Below are 17,581 nucleotides of genomic sequence, written 5' to 3'. Positions count from 1 at the left end.
CAGCCACTGGTGGTGTTCCCAAAGTACAACTGATTGGAGCTTTCTTAATTAAACCCTGTCATGTGTTGGAATATTGCTGCCATGTCCCTTTTCCAGCCCTCTCTCTTGATGGAGTGAGCAAATATCCTCCTTTCTAGGTCATGTTTTCTGAATCTCACATGGATAATTACCTCCTGTGTCCTGTGGTTAACATCTGCTAACACTTCCCCAAACACCACCTGTGTCTGGCAGCAGCCTCTCCTTGCTGACTCACGCTTGGGTTTTGTCTTTTCCAGCCTCTGTTCTCACTGCCTGTCTGAAAAAACCGTATTTTAAAGCTTGCCCTTAGTTATTCCCAGAATAAGTAGGACTTTGAATACCTTTTTATTAAATTATCTTGGTGATTTCAGATTGGTTTTTGCCATAAGTGTTGTTCTTTAGGGTCCTGGTGAATCCCTCACGCTGTGTACAACCTCAGTCACTCCTGAAAATGTGGGGCCAAGTCAAACACCTGTGAAGGAGTGCTGGTGTGGGCCCTCAGTTTGGAAATAGACAGTCAAAATCTGTTCTTTGAGTGTGCTCATTGTCAAACTAAACTCACAAGTCAGTGAATGGACCTTGCTGCGACAAACATATTTTGTTTGTCTATTCAAAATGTAACACATCTAATTCCCTCCTGTGATAAGGTGATTATCCTGATTAAAAAAAAAGGAAGACTGGGTTGACATGATTAGAACTGCACATCTTGGCAGTTTCTTCTCACTTTCTATTCCTGGAGGTCCTTACAATTTAATTGTTTATTCATTTGTTCCTGGGTCTGAATTTAGATTTATGGAGACCTCCTTTTTCCCGTTGTAAAAAAGGGCTGCTCTGTTTGAACATCTCTTGCCCCCAGTCATTCCCAGAGTGCTAAAAACTAATTACTGGTAGTTTAAAGAGAACTTCAGCAGATTCAGAAGTATTTCAAAAGGAATTTAATCCTTAATGATTTACCCATTTGCTTCTAACGCACACAGTCCTCAGCTCTCTGCTCAGATTGTGGTCCAAGCTCCAAGTTAAAATGAATTCTATTGAGGGTCTGGTCACTATAAAGCATCTTTTTGTGAAGAAAGAGGTTAAAAAAGGTGTAGAAAATGCCAACCTTTTGCAATTTGCAGTTCTTTCCCAGGTAGATAATGGACTAATGTTGCCCTTCACCTTTACAATCCCTTTGTGCAGGCAAGGTAGGAAGGGATCTTGGCACCAAGAGTAAAAGGTTCTTTTGGAAGTGACTTTTTTTTTTTTTTTTTTTTTTTTTTTGATTAATCATGGTTAATTCAATTATTGAAGGGTTAGAAAAACTCATTAGGATTCATAGGAATGACTTCTTACTTCTTAATTAGTTGGATTAGAAGACTTGAAGATCCACATTTCTGCATTACTCATCAAACCCATGATAACCAGGCAGCTTTATTATTGTTTTTGTAAGTGCACTGCAGGTGTGGTTGTGTTCTCCTATTGCATTTCCTGCCCTTTTTTGCTGTCCTGGTGTCTGATCCTCACTTAGGTCCACATCAGCCACTCTTGAGTGGAGCAAATCCAGTTTAACAGCAGCAGGAGGAGGAGGTGAAGTTGTCTCTTGGCAGCTTGACCATCCAACACAGGGGGCTTAGAGGGGTGGGAAGGGTTAAACTGGAAATCTCTCCCATCTTGGTGTGCACTGGGATTTTTAGAGCTTGATAACACTGCAGTGTTTCTCATGATGATGGCAAAAGGCAGATTGGAATAATAAATACATTGTAGATATGATAAATGTTTTTAAAAAGAGTGATAAACCATGTATTCTAAGATCCTCTCAAATATTGCAGCCTGTTTTTTTGTTATGCTTCGATAGTTTATTCCCAGTCCTGCCCCTGCAGACTTGAACATTAATGCATTTCATTCTGCTCTGAAGAATATTCCTCTTCTCTGCAATGGCACCTTCCACTTAGGGATTTCTGAGACAGATGTGATATTAAAGTACCTTCAATTCTATGCTCTGGAATAAAGGAAACAATTTAGAGGCAAAAAACAACACAGTACCCTTCAGAAAATGGAAATATAAATTCATTTTCTGAAAGTGACTGAGATGCTATCGAATTATTTTCTATATTCATTATTTGACAGAATAGCATAGGTAAATGCCAGAGAATGGAAAGTGATTAAAAATGTAAGAATTAATAGCAAAAAGTAGATAAGCAAATGCTATGTATACAGACTTGCATCCTGTGCCATAAAGAGGATTACAGAATTAATTTACCAGTGGCGTTTATTTTGGAAGCCAGTTCAGATAAATAACAGTCCTCATGTGCAAGGATCCTAACGAAGTCAGTGGGGCAAACCCAGAAAAGTCAGTTGAGGAATAGAAGAAAAACCCAAAAAATTTATGTTAATGTTTTTTCCTTATCAGGTAGAATATCAAGTTAATAAAAACTAGGAAGATGATCAGTCTAGAAATCAGAATTGCAATTTTCTCTGAAGTTGTGGTGACTTGGGAGGCCTCAAACAGCGACCGCGTGAAGATGGGATTTGTGAACCAAACTATTGGCACTGCCAATGTTTCATCTTGAGGCAGCAGTGACTGGGTGTTGATGTGATGTCGGGGTCTCCTCCCCCCACCATGGAGCCCTGGGAGCGGGGCCCTGAGGGGACAGAGATGGGGTTTCCCTGCCCCTGGGCAGCCTCGTTCCCCATTGTTGGTTTGTGTTTTCCTGCGCGGGCAGGGACGCTCAGCCCGTGATTGCCTCAGTTCCTCAGCAGAGCTCCGGCCATGCGGCTGGGGAAATAAACATCTCTCAAACATCTATCAAGAATCTGTCTGTCCATATATATTTCTTTTCCACGGGACTCCTGGTTTGATATATGCGTGTTACAGTAATGCCTGATGTAACAAGTGGTGGAGAATTGAGAGCAGAATGATCCCCGATCCCTAAGCAACTGATTTGAGTGAGTAAACCCTAGAAACTTTGGATTCCTCTTCTTGGTTTTGTTTTGCTATTCCATATCTAAACTATGGAGAAACCGTGGGAAGACTCTTGGCTTTCAGAGCCGCATATGGACATTTATCTTAAACTTAAAATGATTCTTGAACAACGATTTGTAAATTTTAGCTTGATTCAAGCTCAAAAAGAACTGAAACACTTCCTGGCATGGTTGTTTAAGAACTTTTTCTATGTTTCTTGGGACTTAATTCTTACCAAAGACTTTTGGAATACCGTTTGGACACAGTTAAATTTTGAGTCAAAATACATGCCTATGGAAGAATATTTTCGTGAATATTATTTAGTTACCGAGACTGTTGAGCAATGTCAGCTGTGTCCTGGCGAAGGGAAGCCTGGCGCAGGGACCGTGCGGCCCAGGCCACGTGCACCGAGCGCCCTGCGAGCAGCAGCGAGGCAGTTCCCGCGTGCGGGCGGAGCCACGCGAGCCGCAGTGTCGGTGGCGGAGCGGGGAGCGGCGGGACCCGGCAGTGCCCGCCCGGTCCTGTGCAGCGCGTGGTGGAGCGAGCCCCGTGAACGCCCGACCGAGAGGGGCGGCGCGCGGGCGGCGGCTGGCGGCGGTGGAGCGGAGCCGTGCCCAGCCGAGATGCACTCTGGAGCAGGGTGCAGGGGAGTCATCGCTCAGGGGCCCGGCTGAGATGCAGCGCCTGGCAGCGGCAGCAAAGCTGCGACCAGAGGAGGCGACGCACGGAGAACTGAGCGGCGTGGCCCAGCCCGCGCAGCCCTGAACGCGACCCCGGGAAGAGCGCGCAGGCACGAGCAGCCCTGACAATTCCAACACGGGAGCGACTGAAAGAGAGAGCAAAGACGCAGCGAGACAGAAAACAGCAGCCACTCGGAAAAAGGAAAAGATCATAGTAACTAAGATCTTAGGGATAGTAAAATGGTATAATGTTGAACAAAATTATGTTAGGTTTTATAACGAGATGTGACAACCAGCAAGACATATTCGTGCATAGAACTGCTATTAAAAAGAATAACCCTGAAAAATGCATCCCAAGCTTGGGAGATGGAGAGGTGGTAGAATTCAAAATTGGTCTAGGTAGAAAAGGGTTAAAAGCATCGCAGGTCACTGGGCCTGATGGTGTTCCTGTAAAAGGCAGTATATATGCAAAAAATTGTAGTCATGTTAGACAATATCTCCATTGTACGCCCCCCCTACAGTCTCCCTTTCCTATTCCCACCTTTCCCTTTTACCCTATGTCCTATAACCCCCAATGTATTCCCAATCTGTTTTTTCATCCATGGTTTCCCTCACAAAACCATACCTTTGCCAATTGTTTCCCCAAAAATCCCTTTCCAATGCCGAGTGGGGGATGAAAAGGGGGAGGGAAGAAATTAAACCCTCTCCTGCCTCAGTTTCCCCACAAAGCATGCTCAGAGAGTTCTGTCCCCCTTCTGTCAGCTTTAAGATGTTCCACAGAATCTGTTTGGACATTCAAAGACTCAGGAGGGTGGCTTGTTTTGTTTTGAAACTGTCCTTGTTGTTTTCAATGTTAAGTTTTACATCTCTTTTGTTAAAAATAAACGGGTGAAATGTTGGGGTCTCCTCCCCCTGCCATGGAGCCCTGGGAGAGGGGCCCTGAGGGGAGGCACGGTGTTTCCCTGCCCCTGGGCAGCCTCGTTCCCCATTGTTGGTTTGTGTTCCCTGCGCGGGCAGGGACCCTCGGCCCAGACTGTGAGGGTTCCTCGGCAGAGCCCCGGCCATGGGCTGGGGAAATGAACATCTCTGAAACATCTACCAACAATCCGTCCATGTGTATTTCTTTTCCACGGAACTCCTGGTTTGATATAGGCGTGTTACAGTAATCCCTGCTGTAACAATGTGATGAGGACTTGCCTTGTTTCCTGACAGTCTGAGTCCCAATTCTGATGCTCCAATCCCTCCTGGATGGGTTTCCTGATCTGGGTGGGATTCACTGGGCTGAGGTTTCTCCAGGAAAGAACAACCCAACCGCGCATCTCCAGCCGGTGCCGAGGCGGCAGTGGTGGCACTGTCCATTCCCTGCCTGCCCTGGGATGTCCCAGCTTTGGGCAGCACCGGCCCTGCCTTTCCATCCCCAGCCACGCGTTCAGTGCAGTGCTCACCTCTCCTGTCTGTGACAGTGCTCGGGTGGTGACAAGGAAATCGCACAAGTCGCTGTGTGTCTGGGAGCTCCTCTCCCGCTCCGGCGTTCACTGCTCCATGGGGATGCCCAGGATGGATCCCTGCTTTCTGTGCCACAAGTGCAGGCTGAGAAGACTCCCAGAATTACACCCTGCCTTACCTGCAGTGCAGGCTGAGAAGACTCCCAGAATTACACCCTGCATTACCAAATCAACCACCTGGCAGCAACAGAAGGCTTGAAAGTCACTGCAGCTCCAGTTTCTAAAAGCTGCTGTGGTTACGGAGCACCTCACCCGAGCCGGGCCTGACAGAGATGTGACAAATAACTTGGGGATGTTCTTTAAATGCTGCTGAGCTATTGGCATGTTCCCTCCAAACCCTTCCTGTCAGGCACATCATAAATTGCTGCAGTAGAAGTTATTCCAGAGCAGCTCTAAGACGGATCATTGTTCAGTTGTACCGCCAGCCCGTGGGCTTTAATCTGTTTATTTGGCTGTACCATCTTCTGTGGCTGCCTGGAAATAGGATTCCCAAGCAGGCAGATATCTCTTGGAGAATTCTCACTTTGCATATTTCCTCACTACTCCATTTGAAAAAAAAATCAGTTTCTTCTTAAATCTTCCCTGCCAAGCTTAGCATCTTTTGTCCTGCCAAAAACAAAATCGTTGCTCCTGTCTGAGTGTGGCAAACCAGGGCGCAGTGAGTTATTGCTCAGTGGCCTGATGCTCCTTTTCCCCTCAGTGTAGCTGTTCCTCTGTCCTTGTACAGGGCTAAGTACAGGACAGGGGCTGTTCAGTGCCTGGAATAATTTGGATGGAATTTATTATCATTAGCAGGAAGGGCAAAGGCAGTTGCCTCAGGAGTTCATTACAAGGGAATTATTTGCGTATATGCATTTAGGAAGAGTCAGCCCTAAGTGCTGTTGCCTCATTAAATTCAAGAACCTGGGTGCTGTTACGGCTCTTCAGATTTAACAGGCACAGCTTTTCCAAGGCTTGTTTCCCTGTAATCTGCTGCATGGCAGGCAGGCACCGACAGATGCTCAGTGGATTCCTGCATGAGCTGAGGGCTGGGGCTTCGCTGGCTGTGGGATTAGGGCTGCTGGAAGGTGTGAGGGCGCCGGGATGCGGCCCCAGCGGCTTTTCCCTGGGAAGAGGCTGCTGAGGAATCACCGTGATCCTTTTTCTCGGTCAGTTTGCGTTGGCTGGAGCTCCCCACGAGGTCTCTGTCGTCACACCACAAGTTGTGTCTCGGGGAGAGGGGTGAAGGGACACCCACTAACAAGGGACTCAGCCAGGAGACAAAGGGACACTGTCTGCGCTCGCCATTGCTCATTTGGGAATTAATGAACGAGTGCAGGGTGCAGATGGGAGGGCTATGAAACCTCTTCCACTGGGCAAGGAGAGCTCTCCCCTGAGTTCTTGCCGCTTAATGATTTCATTTCGGATTTGAGGGACTCTTTGTTGCTGTGCAGTGGTTCTGGGCAAACTGGTTTTGGGGGAGGGATTGATATTTTCAAGGATGCTTCATGCCTGCGTTAGAGAAATGCTTATTTTTCTTAATTCTTTCATGAAATCCTGCAGATTAATGATGCAAAAAAGGCTTTTTGATCATCTGTTGAGCTGCTGCGTCCCTACAGGGTGGTTGTTTTCATTAACCAACTCGGGTTTACGGTTCTACAATGCAGATTTATGTTAAAAAGTTAATAATAACCCTAGAGCACGAAATAACAGGGAAAGCAATTCTCTCTAGGTAATTAAAAATCGAGCCCTTCTGACAAAACAAGATATTCTGTAACCTGTGAACCTAAAAGGCTGTCTTGGTTTCCTACTGCCTGGCATTCCCAGTCCCTGCACGGGGCAGAGCTCGTGCCTGTTGTGCCTTCCCCAGCAGGCAGGAGATAGTCCTGAGCTCCTCACAGGCCGTGTTCTGCACAGCCTGCCCGAGCTGCCAGCAAACACGCTGAGATTTGCCAGTCAGCTGCTCTCAAACAGAATTTGCCATGTCTTTTTACTCAGTGGAAGCACTGGTTGGAGTTTCTTTCTTTTGCAGCTCCCCTGCTTGCCAGTGATGGAGAGGTTTGGATGGATGGGACAGGTTGCATGAGTGGAAAGAGCCTCATTTCCTCAACAAGCTGTCCCAGAAAAGAGCATTTCTTTTTTCCCCTTTGCCAAGGGAAAAAAAAAAAAAAGGCATTTCTCACGAATCCAGTCCATTTCAACATTATAACCTTTATTCCCCAAATCAAGATGCTCAGTTTTTGCCAAACCCCTGCTCATTATTCAGGATTTTCATCTTTCTCTGAAGGGTTTATATTTGAGATTTTATCTGCGAGAATGTTGGTGAATTCCTGGGCATGAGGTGTTTTTGGGGTCTCCCAACACCTCTGGGGTGCTGCTGTCCTGTCCCCAGGGCTGGTGGGTGAGGGTGGGTCAGTCCCCAGAGCTGGGGGTTACTGGGGTGGAATTTGGATAGTTCAGAATTCTTCAGTAAAACTCTGAAAGCCCAGCCTGGCATAGAATAAACGAATATTTCACCATGAAGATGATAACAGAGGCATTTTTAATTTTAAAAGCAGCATTTTGGGAAGGAGTAGCTTTACCAAATCTTTCTGTGTTTTAGCCTTGCCAAGGCACTCGTGGGACACCAAAACAGCCACACTCAGAAAGCACTGGCAAAACCTTTGGCTTGTTACTTGCTTTGCAACGAAGAGCAGTTCTTGATGCAACTCATTAAAGGATTTCTTCAGCCAAGGGGCTGGAACACAAACATTTGTCTCCCTCAGAACTCCTAATGCTTTTGTCAGATTTTTTTTGAAGTTGCCATCATGAGCTGTAGCCTTTGGGCTCCTGAGGATTGCTGGCAATGGCCAGCCCTGAAACTTTATTTTCCCTTCTTGCAGGATGTATTAAAGATCAGTGAGAAGAGGTTGCCTGGTATTAGGATTAACTTGAACTTTGGTTTCTCATCACACTTTTTTCTGTTCAAAGTCATTCTCACACCTGCAGAACAAAGTGAGCTGGTATTTAGAGCTGTGCCTGCAGGAAAAGTGCCCCTCTGGATCCCACAGGAGGCAATATCCGAGGTCTGAGTGCTGGTGATGGGAGGATGATTGTGCCACAAGGCAGCAAAGGAATGTTGTGCCAACATTTTGGGGAGAAACACATCAGGAAAAGGATCACTGTGTTAAAGGAATTGGATTTGTTCTGGGTGTGTGTGAAAGGATAAGGGAGCATTTTGCTGTAGAGAGGTAGAATTGCAAAGAACAGAGATTTTCAGTTATAAAGTATCTAATTAATATCATTAATTCTTCGTCTCGCTGCGAGTTAAGTGTCCATACAGATCATTGGTGTACATTTATATGTAGGAAGAATAAATATTGTATTCCATGAGCTCAGGTGGGAGCTCTGACATCAGAGCACAGGCTGGCACCCTGATCCTTAGGGACCAAGCTGGTGCTCATCCCTGCTCCGTTACTGGGTGTATATTTAGGAATATTGTTTTGGTATTAATCTCTCCAGACTTCCATCGTACCTCATTTCATTGAGAAGTGTAACATAAGGAATTAGCTTTCTTAGTGATTAGGGATTGTTAATTGTGACTGTTTCTGTGGAAGAGGTTCTCCAGTTCCCTGCTGAGTTGCCCAAATTAGTGACCTGGATGCACTGGGTATTATTTACTTGTTTTACAGAAAATATGAGACCATTTCCTTCCTCTTCCCTTGGGTTTGGATGAATCATCAGATTTCTCTGACTCACTTGGGTTGGGTTTTTTTGTCTCCAAGTCTGCCACTTTCACCCATCTGCAGCCCACTGGCTCTTTGGAAAGAGGGATAAAAACACTTCCAGGCTTTTATCTCACCAGGCATTGCAGAGAAGCAGCAGCTTGGTGACGTAGCAAAGGCAGGTGCACACTGGCTTCTAGAAAATTCAGAATAATCAAAAATAACTTACTGTTTAGAAATGTAATTGATAAAAAAGGTGTCACACATCATAAATTGGTACAGGGTCTTCTGGTGCATCCTGAGATCCTCCTGGGAAGAACCTGGTCCTCTGTGTAATTTGCAGATTCAGAGTGGAAAAATGAAGATGTAGCAATATTTTATAGTGATCTAAGAGAAATTATGTGAGAGGCCATCATAGCCTAGGATGGACTCATTGGAAGTGATCATACTTGAGTGTTAATTATTTACACACTAATTACACAGAGTTCCACGGTACTTTCAGTAATTTGGCTGTATAAAATTTATTGCTAGGCTGATCTTAACAGAAACCCCCCAGAAAGTGAAGGCAGGTGTAGGGGATAGGATGCTGGTAGTTACAAAAAAACCCCCAAAACAAACAAACAAAAAAAGAAAAGCTTTGGAAAAGTTTCCGACAGCTCTGGGAGTCAGAGACAGAAATGAGCAGAGTTTAGGAATTCAATTTAAAAATGTTTCAAATATCATTTGCTCAGCTGCAACAGGAGATAGAATTTAAGTCTTTCTTGGCCAAGCTGAACTGACTCCCTTTAGAGGAGGAGTTAATTGAAATAGAGCACAAGGACAAACTCAGACATTTTAGGATCACCCTTTGCAAGTGCCACATACAGGAAAATCTGGTGCTAAATGCTCTTCCCCCGATAAATGTGGTCTGCTGCCATATGATCCATATTCCCAGCTCCGGGATGTATCACCCTGCAAAGTGCAAAACTCGGGATTAAGAAATGCACCTTGAAAATGTGCCAGCCACGTTCCTTAAAAGGCTCCCAGAGAAGATGACTCACTGCTTAAATGGCCACTCAGTGCATCTGCAGAGCATTTCAGGTTCAGTTCCCTGGAATAGTCCGGATTCCTTGGGGAAGCTGCTCCGAGGGGCAGAGGCAGCACTGAGTCCTGGAGGGAAGGAGCAGCATCAACCCAGGAGGAGCATGAGGGGACAAGAGAGGTCCCAAAGCCATCCAGAGCAGTGAGGAGAAGGAGGAGAAGCCCACAGGCTACCCCAGGAAGGTCTGGAATTTCTGAGCTGGTGAAGGGCAGGTTTGGGGGTCTCATGGCTGGTTGATGCCCAGAAAGGGGCAGATGTGAGATATTGTCTGGCTCATGGAGTGCGAGGCAGGGTTTGGGAGTTGTGGTGGGTCAGAGCCCTTTGGGGAGATGTTTGTGCTGTGTCCCTGCACAGACTGAGTTGGTGTTTTGTGTTTTTGTCTGGCTCTCCACCTTCTCTCTGTCTCTTTGCAGTTTTGTAGCAGAGCCTTGGTTACTCCACGTCTCGGTGTAAGGTCGGGTTTTTTTTATAAAGGAAGAGTTTCTGAATTGCAGTCTTAGCCCAGATGTTTTGTGGGTTTTGTTGTTTCTGTTAAAGGGTTTCCTTCTTTTTCTTTTCTTTTATCTCTCTCAACAAACCCTGCTTTGTCAATCTCCCAGCTGTGCCTGATGTCCCCTCAGAGATCATGGGCAGAGCTGAGACATTTGAGTTTATTCTCAAGTGCCTGCTGCTTCCTGCTTCTTAAAACACGTCTGAAATAACCTTTACTGGGACAATCCCTTTTACCTTTTCTGACAAGGTTCAGAGAGGAAGGAGATTTTTAGGCAGTTGTTTGCTGACCAAATGCACCAGATTTTCTTTGTTAAGCATGTTTCTGATACATTTGAGCTTTGAAGAACTCAGATATACAGGTGTTCTGTGGTGACCTTTCAGAAAAATCTGACTTCCTCTGCTGAAAATCAGCTTCTCTTCAGCACTGCTTGGATTTTTAGAGTGTCCTACCACAACCCTTTGTGACTGTGAACATTCCCAGCTGGCACGAGGAGGTGCAGTCCCCAGGGCTGTGCAGGCGCTCCCGGTAATGAGCTCCAGATTTGGCTGCTCTGGGATGTGCCAGGTTTTGCCTGATGTTTTTTTTTTTTCTTTTTGGCTCCTTCTGAGGGAAAGCAGCTTCTTTCTGTCTTTGTAATAAATGGGGGCAGCTGCACGTCGAGGCAGTGCCCTTCCAGCTTCTGAAGATTTATCCAAACTCTGCTGGAGTTTCTTGCAATTCCTTCTGGAGGTGGGAGCCAAACTCTGCTGAAGTCCACAGGAATCTCTTGCTAACTTTGATGTTAGCTTAGTGGTTGTTCTACCTTTGGCTCTGTATGGACAGTAAGTAAATGTCAATTATCTTTTCAGACAGAAGTCCTTGCAGAGATAAAAGTTTCTGATTTTCATCAGGAAAAAGTAGTGATGGGACAAGGGGGAATGGCTTCAGACTGAAAGAGAGTAGGGTTAATGGGATAGTGGGAAGGAATTCTTCCCTGGGAGGGTGGGCAGAGCCTGAGGGTGCCCAGAGCAGCTGGGGCTGCCCCTGGATCCCTGGCAGTGCCCAAGGCCAGGCTGGACATTGGGGCTTGGAGCAGCCTGGGACAGTGGGAGGTGTCCCTGCCCATGGCAGGGGTGGGATGGGATGGGCTTTAAGGTCCCTTCCAGCCCAAATCATTCCAGGATTCTGTTCCATGCTTAACTGGACTCTGTCCTAGGTTTTTGTTATGAAAGCTCAGACTAAAAGAACATAAATAAAATATACCTTTTTATAATCTTTTCTACATACTGATTTATATCTTGTTTATTTTTTCTGTTTCTTCTCTAGTGTTATTTTTGTCTTTTACTTTTTTCTCTTTCTTTTTTTTTTCCATTTTGCTGCAAAGTCGCAGGTTTTCCTAATCTGTGACGTGCACACCAGAATTTTCAATTCATTTACTTTTCTCCTTTGACAATTGCATTGTTTTGCCACTCCATGTTATTAACAAGTTTTGTTCTTCCTCCTCCCTCCAAGCTTTGCTCCACCAGAACTTCCCAGCCCATCCAGAGCATCTCTGCTTTATAATTACTTTACATTTCTTTATGGCTTCTCTTTAGGCAGGGGAATTGCATAAGTTAATGTGGATAATACTAATTATTTTGGATCTGTCACTGCACGACCGATGATGAATAATGCAGATACTGCTCTGCTGCTGGATGCAGTTGTTGGGGATTTTTGCCTTTTTCCCCTCATCATCAACCTTGAAGTATTGTGACATCGGATGACACAGATAAACGTGGGCTCTGTAATTAAGGTTTATTTTAATGATCCTGGAAAATACTCAGTTTTGCATGTTCTCATGGTTTTAAACGTGGTTTAATCAGTCTTCCAGCTTTCCTGTCTGCTCAGTGCTCTGCTGACATTTCTCCAGAGGAATAGCAGGATCCAGTAGGATAAAACTTCAGAATGCCCCTCCCTGGCATGTTTAAGTTTTCATATTAATGAAGATAATTTTGTGCATTAGATCAGTGATTTTTTCCTATCTATCTGTGGAAGGCCTGGCAAATAACACCACTGAGGAGGGAATTTTAGTGCCTATGGATTTGACTTTTCTATAGAATTCACCTTATTTTCCATGAGCATTGGGGTGATTGGAATTTTTTCCACTCCTCCTTCCATAAAAGAAGCTTTAGTTCTCTTTGCACAGGCTTTTGCAGCTGCAAAGAAATGAAATTTGATGAAAGCAATGACTGAAACCATGGCTTCCTCACCCCCTCACTGCACACTCTGCCCAGAATCCATGGAATATGTACAGGAAAAGCTCTGCTTAGGTGGGACCTTATTTCCCCGCCCAGTTTGCCAGCTGCTGATTGCTGGGCTGAAGAAAAGTCATTTATGAGTGGTGGGTGAGGAATTTGTGAATATCCAGCTCATCTGTCTGAGCTGACACCGAGCCCTGAGAGCTCTGTCCATAACTGTCCAGACAGATCTTTTCAGACTGGATTTGATCCCCTTCAGGCACCAAAACTTAAGAATTTAACAGTCCTTTTTTTTTTCCTCCCATCCCCTCCCTCTTTTTTCCCCCCCGTGGCTGTTTAATATTAAAATGCTGCATGTTGTGGTAGGGAAGGCAGCAGGGATGCTCCAGCTCAGAGGGGATGTTAATTATCAGCAGTGCAGGTTCCCAAACCCCTCACAGGAGCAGCATTTGGATGGGCTGAGGCTGCCCAGATTTGCTCTGGCAGGATGGAAAGCTCAGCCTAATATTCAGAGCTGATTCCTGGAAAAGGAGGACGTGGGAATCCAGCTCTTTCCTAGAAGGGGAGGTCAGAAGGATGCTCCTGCACTCCAGAAAGGTGATTTTATTCCGACTTAGACTTGGAAATAAATCTGAACATATTTTTGGTTTAGCCAGCTTTATCAGTGTTTAGGAGTAGGAATGGAGCATTTCCAACCATCATTTTCTTCCTCACTTGCAGGAAAAGGCTGTAGAAAAGGACTTGGAAAAAAAAAATTGACTGTTTGTTGATTCTTCCTATAGGAGATTCCTTTGAAATTTAGCAACTCAACTTCCCAAAGTCACAATTCCCACTCAGGGGTGATGTCTGTTACAGTAAAAACCACCTTGGTGTGCCCAGAAAATAATGAACTCCAGACATATTTATTGGCTGTGTGGCTTGAATTCAAAGATCTTTAAATGAGAAAGAAAGAAAGTGGCCAATTTTCCCAGCAGAAACATTTATAGTGGGAAGAAATAGTTTGAAAAAATTAATTTTTTAGCCTGAGGCCAAACAGAGCAACCACATACAGGATGAATCAGATGGATTCCATGTACAGAATGCTGGAAAATCTGCTTTGAAGCATTAATCAACACTTTCGTGTTATGATTTTTGAGTTTGTAATTACAATCATGCCATATTTACCCAGTGTGAATAGTCACATTGCAGGGATTTGTTATCAAATTGGACATGGGGCTTAATTTAGATTAAATTCAGGAACTTTGTGTCTGGAAATCACTCAGTACTTTATGCCTTGTAGGCGAAAAGTGCAGAGGAGGAACGTGAGGAGGAGGAGACGAAATAAACACCCCAACTGCAGAGACAACAATACACTTATTTTCCTCTTCTAATTAGCAATAAGGGTTCAGGTATGAGAATAGAAACAAATCAGCTTGATGTAAATTCATTGAGGATCGGAGGTGCACTGAAGATTCCAAAAGATTAAATACTCCAAGCAGAGCCCTGGGTTTAGGAATTGATTATTGTGAGGCTGAGCCTAAGTAATAAGCATGAAATATTAATTAGGCTCCCCATATCTCGTGAAATAAAGGTGCTTTAGCATTAAGAAATGAAATTGAACCAGATTTAGAAGAAACATGTCAACATATTTTGTGCAATAGGCTAATGCAAATATTGACTCCCTGGTCCATTAATGCAAATAAATTAAATTATTAGGGATTAGTGGCCAGTTTAAACTGGAGAGAACCCAAAGCAGGAAGGTTCAACCTTTTCTCTGCTCATCCCTGCCCCTTGGGCTGCAGCAGCAGTTGTGTCTTCTGCAAGGGAGCACTGCTGCTCTCCAGGGAAGTCTTTGGTCAAATTAGTCCCTAATCTTTGATAATGTGCTCTCCAGAGGGTCCTGTGGCTAAATGCTCTGATAAGTAATAGGATATGCAAAGCAGATCTGCTCTGGCAGGGCCTGGCACGTAATAAATGATGGAGTTACAGCAGGGAAGCTGAAACCTGGACTGGCTGAACCCAGCTTGGGAAAAGTGTTCTCTGAAACTCAGATGTGTCCCCAGGCTTGGTTATCCACCCTGCTGCAGTTCTGCGTTCTCCAGGGATGGGTGAGCTTTGTTGCCTGGGTCCTGGTGGAATGAGAGAGGGAAGAGCACCAAAGGAGTAAGGAATAGGGGGGGCTTTGGCTCCCTGGCTGAGGAGTTGGAGAGGAGTGAGTGGTGCCAGGGTGGGAACGCTGTGCTGAGAGCAGGATCAGTGCTGCCAGTGTGACCTTATCCTGCCTGTTAGACCACAGGGGAAGCAGGAGGAAGGGATCACTGGGAGAGCTCTGTGTTGTGTCATTGTCACTGACTGCTCTGGGAAGGGAAATCCGGGATTTTATCTCCGCTGTTTTACTGCATGAGCCTTGTCGCTCCCGTCAGTCCCTCCGGACGGGAGCTGTGGCTGGAACTCCTCAGTGTGTTCTCCCCCCAGCTCCCTGGAAGCTGCAGAGTGTGAGGACCCAAGTGGCAGTGCTTGTCACTGATGTCCTCCTGTCTCCTGGTGTCACTTCAGCTGCACTGGAAGCCCGTGGAGGGTGTGAGCTGAGTGCCCACAGCGGAGCAGATGGTGTGCCCTGCTCAGAAAGTGTAGAATTCCACTCCTTTCACCCTGCTGAATACCCTGGGCACTTACTCACATTATTTAGGGCCTGCACACTTTAGTTCATCATTTTTACAGGATCACAGGTGCTGTCAATCCTCCTGTGAAACCTCCGTGTCACAGTTGTGAGCTGGTACAAGGCTGATTCAAGCATCCTTTTGTTTGTAATTAACAGCCTGGATTTCCTGGCAAATTTGGAACAAATGCACCTTAAAATAAGGTTTAAATAGGTTAAGATTTAATGTACTGTTATTAGAATAGACCTGTGTATGCATGGGAATTTCGGGGATTACATTCATTGCACACAGGTCCCATCCTGAGAATGGTATGAACGTGAGCACGTATTCAGAAGATGGAAGAAGAAAGTGCATCACGACACAACAAAGTTCAGTAAGATCCTATGTAAAGTCTGTCAGAGCTGGGATTTGAATTTCTGCCTCCTGTCCAAGACCATCTCCCTAATTAAAGACACCACAGCGATTTGGGAAAGGGAAGGGCTGCAGTGACAGGGTCAGATTCGAGATTTGGAATCCACATCATCCTGTCCTGAGCTCATGTTCTGCCCTCACAAACTTTTCACAGAGTGCAGAGAAGTGCTGGTTTGTGGCTGAGGCTGCCAGAGTCCAAACCCAGGCTGCCAGGGCTGCCCACTCCTGCCTTGGTTTTGGCCCAGCAATTTTCCTCGTGCACCGTTGATATCATTAAGAACCACGGGCCCAATTCCTATTTTCATTATGGATGACAAAATAAAACATTAATAGGTTTTTTAATATGAACTGGGAGTTAAGTATTCATTATTTCTTATTACTTCAATGTCACTAAGCCTTTGATGTGCTGGAACTCAAAACCTCTTCTCCCTGCTCTCCACTTGTACCCTTTTAGTTCCTGGGTGTGAAGGGCGCCCGCGCTTTGCCTGTGCTCATCCATTGCTCAGCAGCTCCTGGCCGTGGGGCTGTCACTGCCTGTGCTGATGGATGGAATCTGGGATGCATCATGAGCAGGGTCTGGCTCCTGCTGTGAGCTTTGGCTCTGGGCTGGCTTCTTCCCAAAGCTGGGCCACTTGTCCACCACTGTTTGTTTCAGTGTCACAGATACCGTGCCATGGCTTGGGTTGGAAGGGACATTAAAGCCCATCCTGTCCCACCCCTGCCACGGGCAGGGACACCTCCCACTGTCCCAGGGTGCTCCAAGCCCCGTCCAACCTGGCCTGTGTTTTAAAAGTGTGGAATAGTGAGGAATGGCTGTGTTAGGAGGGAAAAGAGGGGCACTGGCCGTCCCTGTGTTCAGACTGTGCTGGGGGGGGGGGGTTTGCTGTGGCGGGAGGGAGCAGGGAGGGGGATGTCATGTCCATGATAACACAGCAGCCAAGGTGAGAGGGATGGTTTGCATTTTCTTTCTTAGAGCTATTTATATCCTCTCTTTCACCTTCAGAGCCCATTTGTGTGTCTGGATTGTTGTCTTACTCCTTTATCCTTCCAAACCAGCTTTCATGCAACTTTCCATCCTGAATTTTCCCCTTCAGATTTAATATTTGTGCTGTGATGTGCTCATAGAATCACAGAATTATTTGGGTTGGGAGGGACCTAAAGATCATCTATTTCCACCCTGTGCCATGGGCAGGGACACCTTCCACTACCCCAGGCTGCTCCAAGCCCCATCCAACCTGGCCTTGGGCACTGCTAGGGATCCAGGGGCAGCCACAGCTGCTCTGGGCACCCTGTGCCAGGGCCTGCCCACCCTCTGAGTAAAGAATTTATTCGTGATATCTAATCTAGCCCTGCTCTTTCTGAGTTTGAATCCATTCCCCCTTGTGCTGTCCCCACATGCTCTTGCAAATAATCCCATTTGTTTCTAAACATGTGTGCAAATGTTGACTGCCCGTTGTCCTTTAATGCCAAATGTTTTCCAGAACAACGGCACTTGAATGCCATATGCATTTCTGTGGCAGTTTTCCCAGAACAGGAGCAGAATCTCCATAAATGTGTGTGAAATCTTTGTGTCTTAGCCATACCCGGGGCTTAGTTCACCCCAAGATACCACAATCAGTGCTTGTGTAACTCCCTCAGGATGTGGTCTTAGTTCTGCTGAGGGACATCAGCAGCAATTTGAAAATCAGTATTGAAAAGGGTTTTTTTAAGATGGATAAAAGGTGTAAAAGTTGATTTTATTTATTAACTATAACCATTAATTATGAGTATTGTGTAAGTTGCCCTGTTGTTATAGATTCTTGTCGTGGAAGTTGCGTCCTATGGGTCTGGGCATTTTCAAGTCCAAAGCTCCTCACAGGCAGGTCAAAGAGAATTCTTTATCAGGACATGATCTCCCCTGAAAGAAACCACACA

General features: G+C 45.6%; 1 protein-coding gene across 12 annotated transcripts in view; it reads left to right on the top strand.

The window, feature by feature from the left end:
* CHL1 (cell adhesion molecule L1 like) overlaps window positions 1-17,581 on the top strand; it is a 132,741-nt gene that overhangs the window by 37,706 nt on the left and 77,454 nt on the right. Inside the window, exon 1 of one of the 12 annotated variants that reach the window (XM_048315224.1) lies at window positions 9,893-10,090. The exons of 10 other annotated variants lie outside the window; for them this stretch is intronic. The gene's annotated coding sequence lies outside the window, so the exon portion shown is untranslated. Of the gene's footprint in view, window positions 1-9,892; window positions 10,091-11,077; window positions 11,223-17,581 lie in introns of those variants that run through there. One more of the 12 variants, XM_048315227.1, reaches the window with a different exon arrangement.

Source organism: Corvus hawaiiensis, chromosome 11 (genome assembly GCF_020740725.1).
Source record: "Corvus hawaiiensis isolate bCorHaw1 chromosome 11, bCorHaw1.pri.cur, whole genome shotgun sequence".
NCBI lineage: Eukaryota > Metazoa > Chordata > Aves > Passeriformes > Corvidae > Corvus > Corvus hawaiiensis.
Note: the sequence above shows the minus strand (reverse complement) of the source record. Positions and strands in the feature narration are given on the sequence as shown.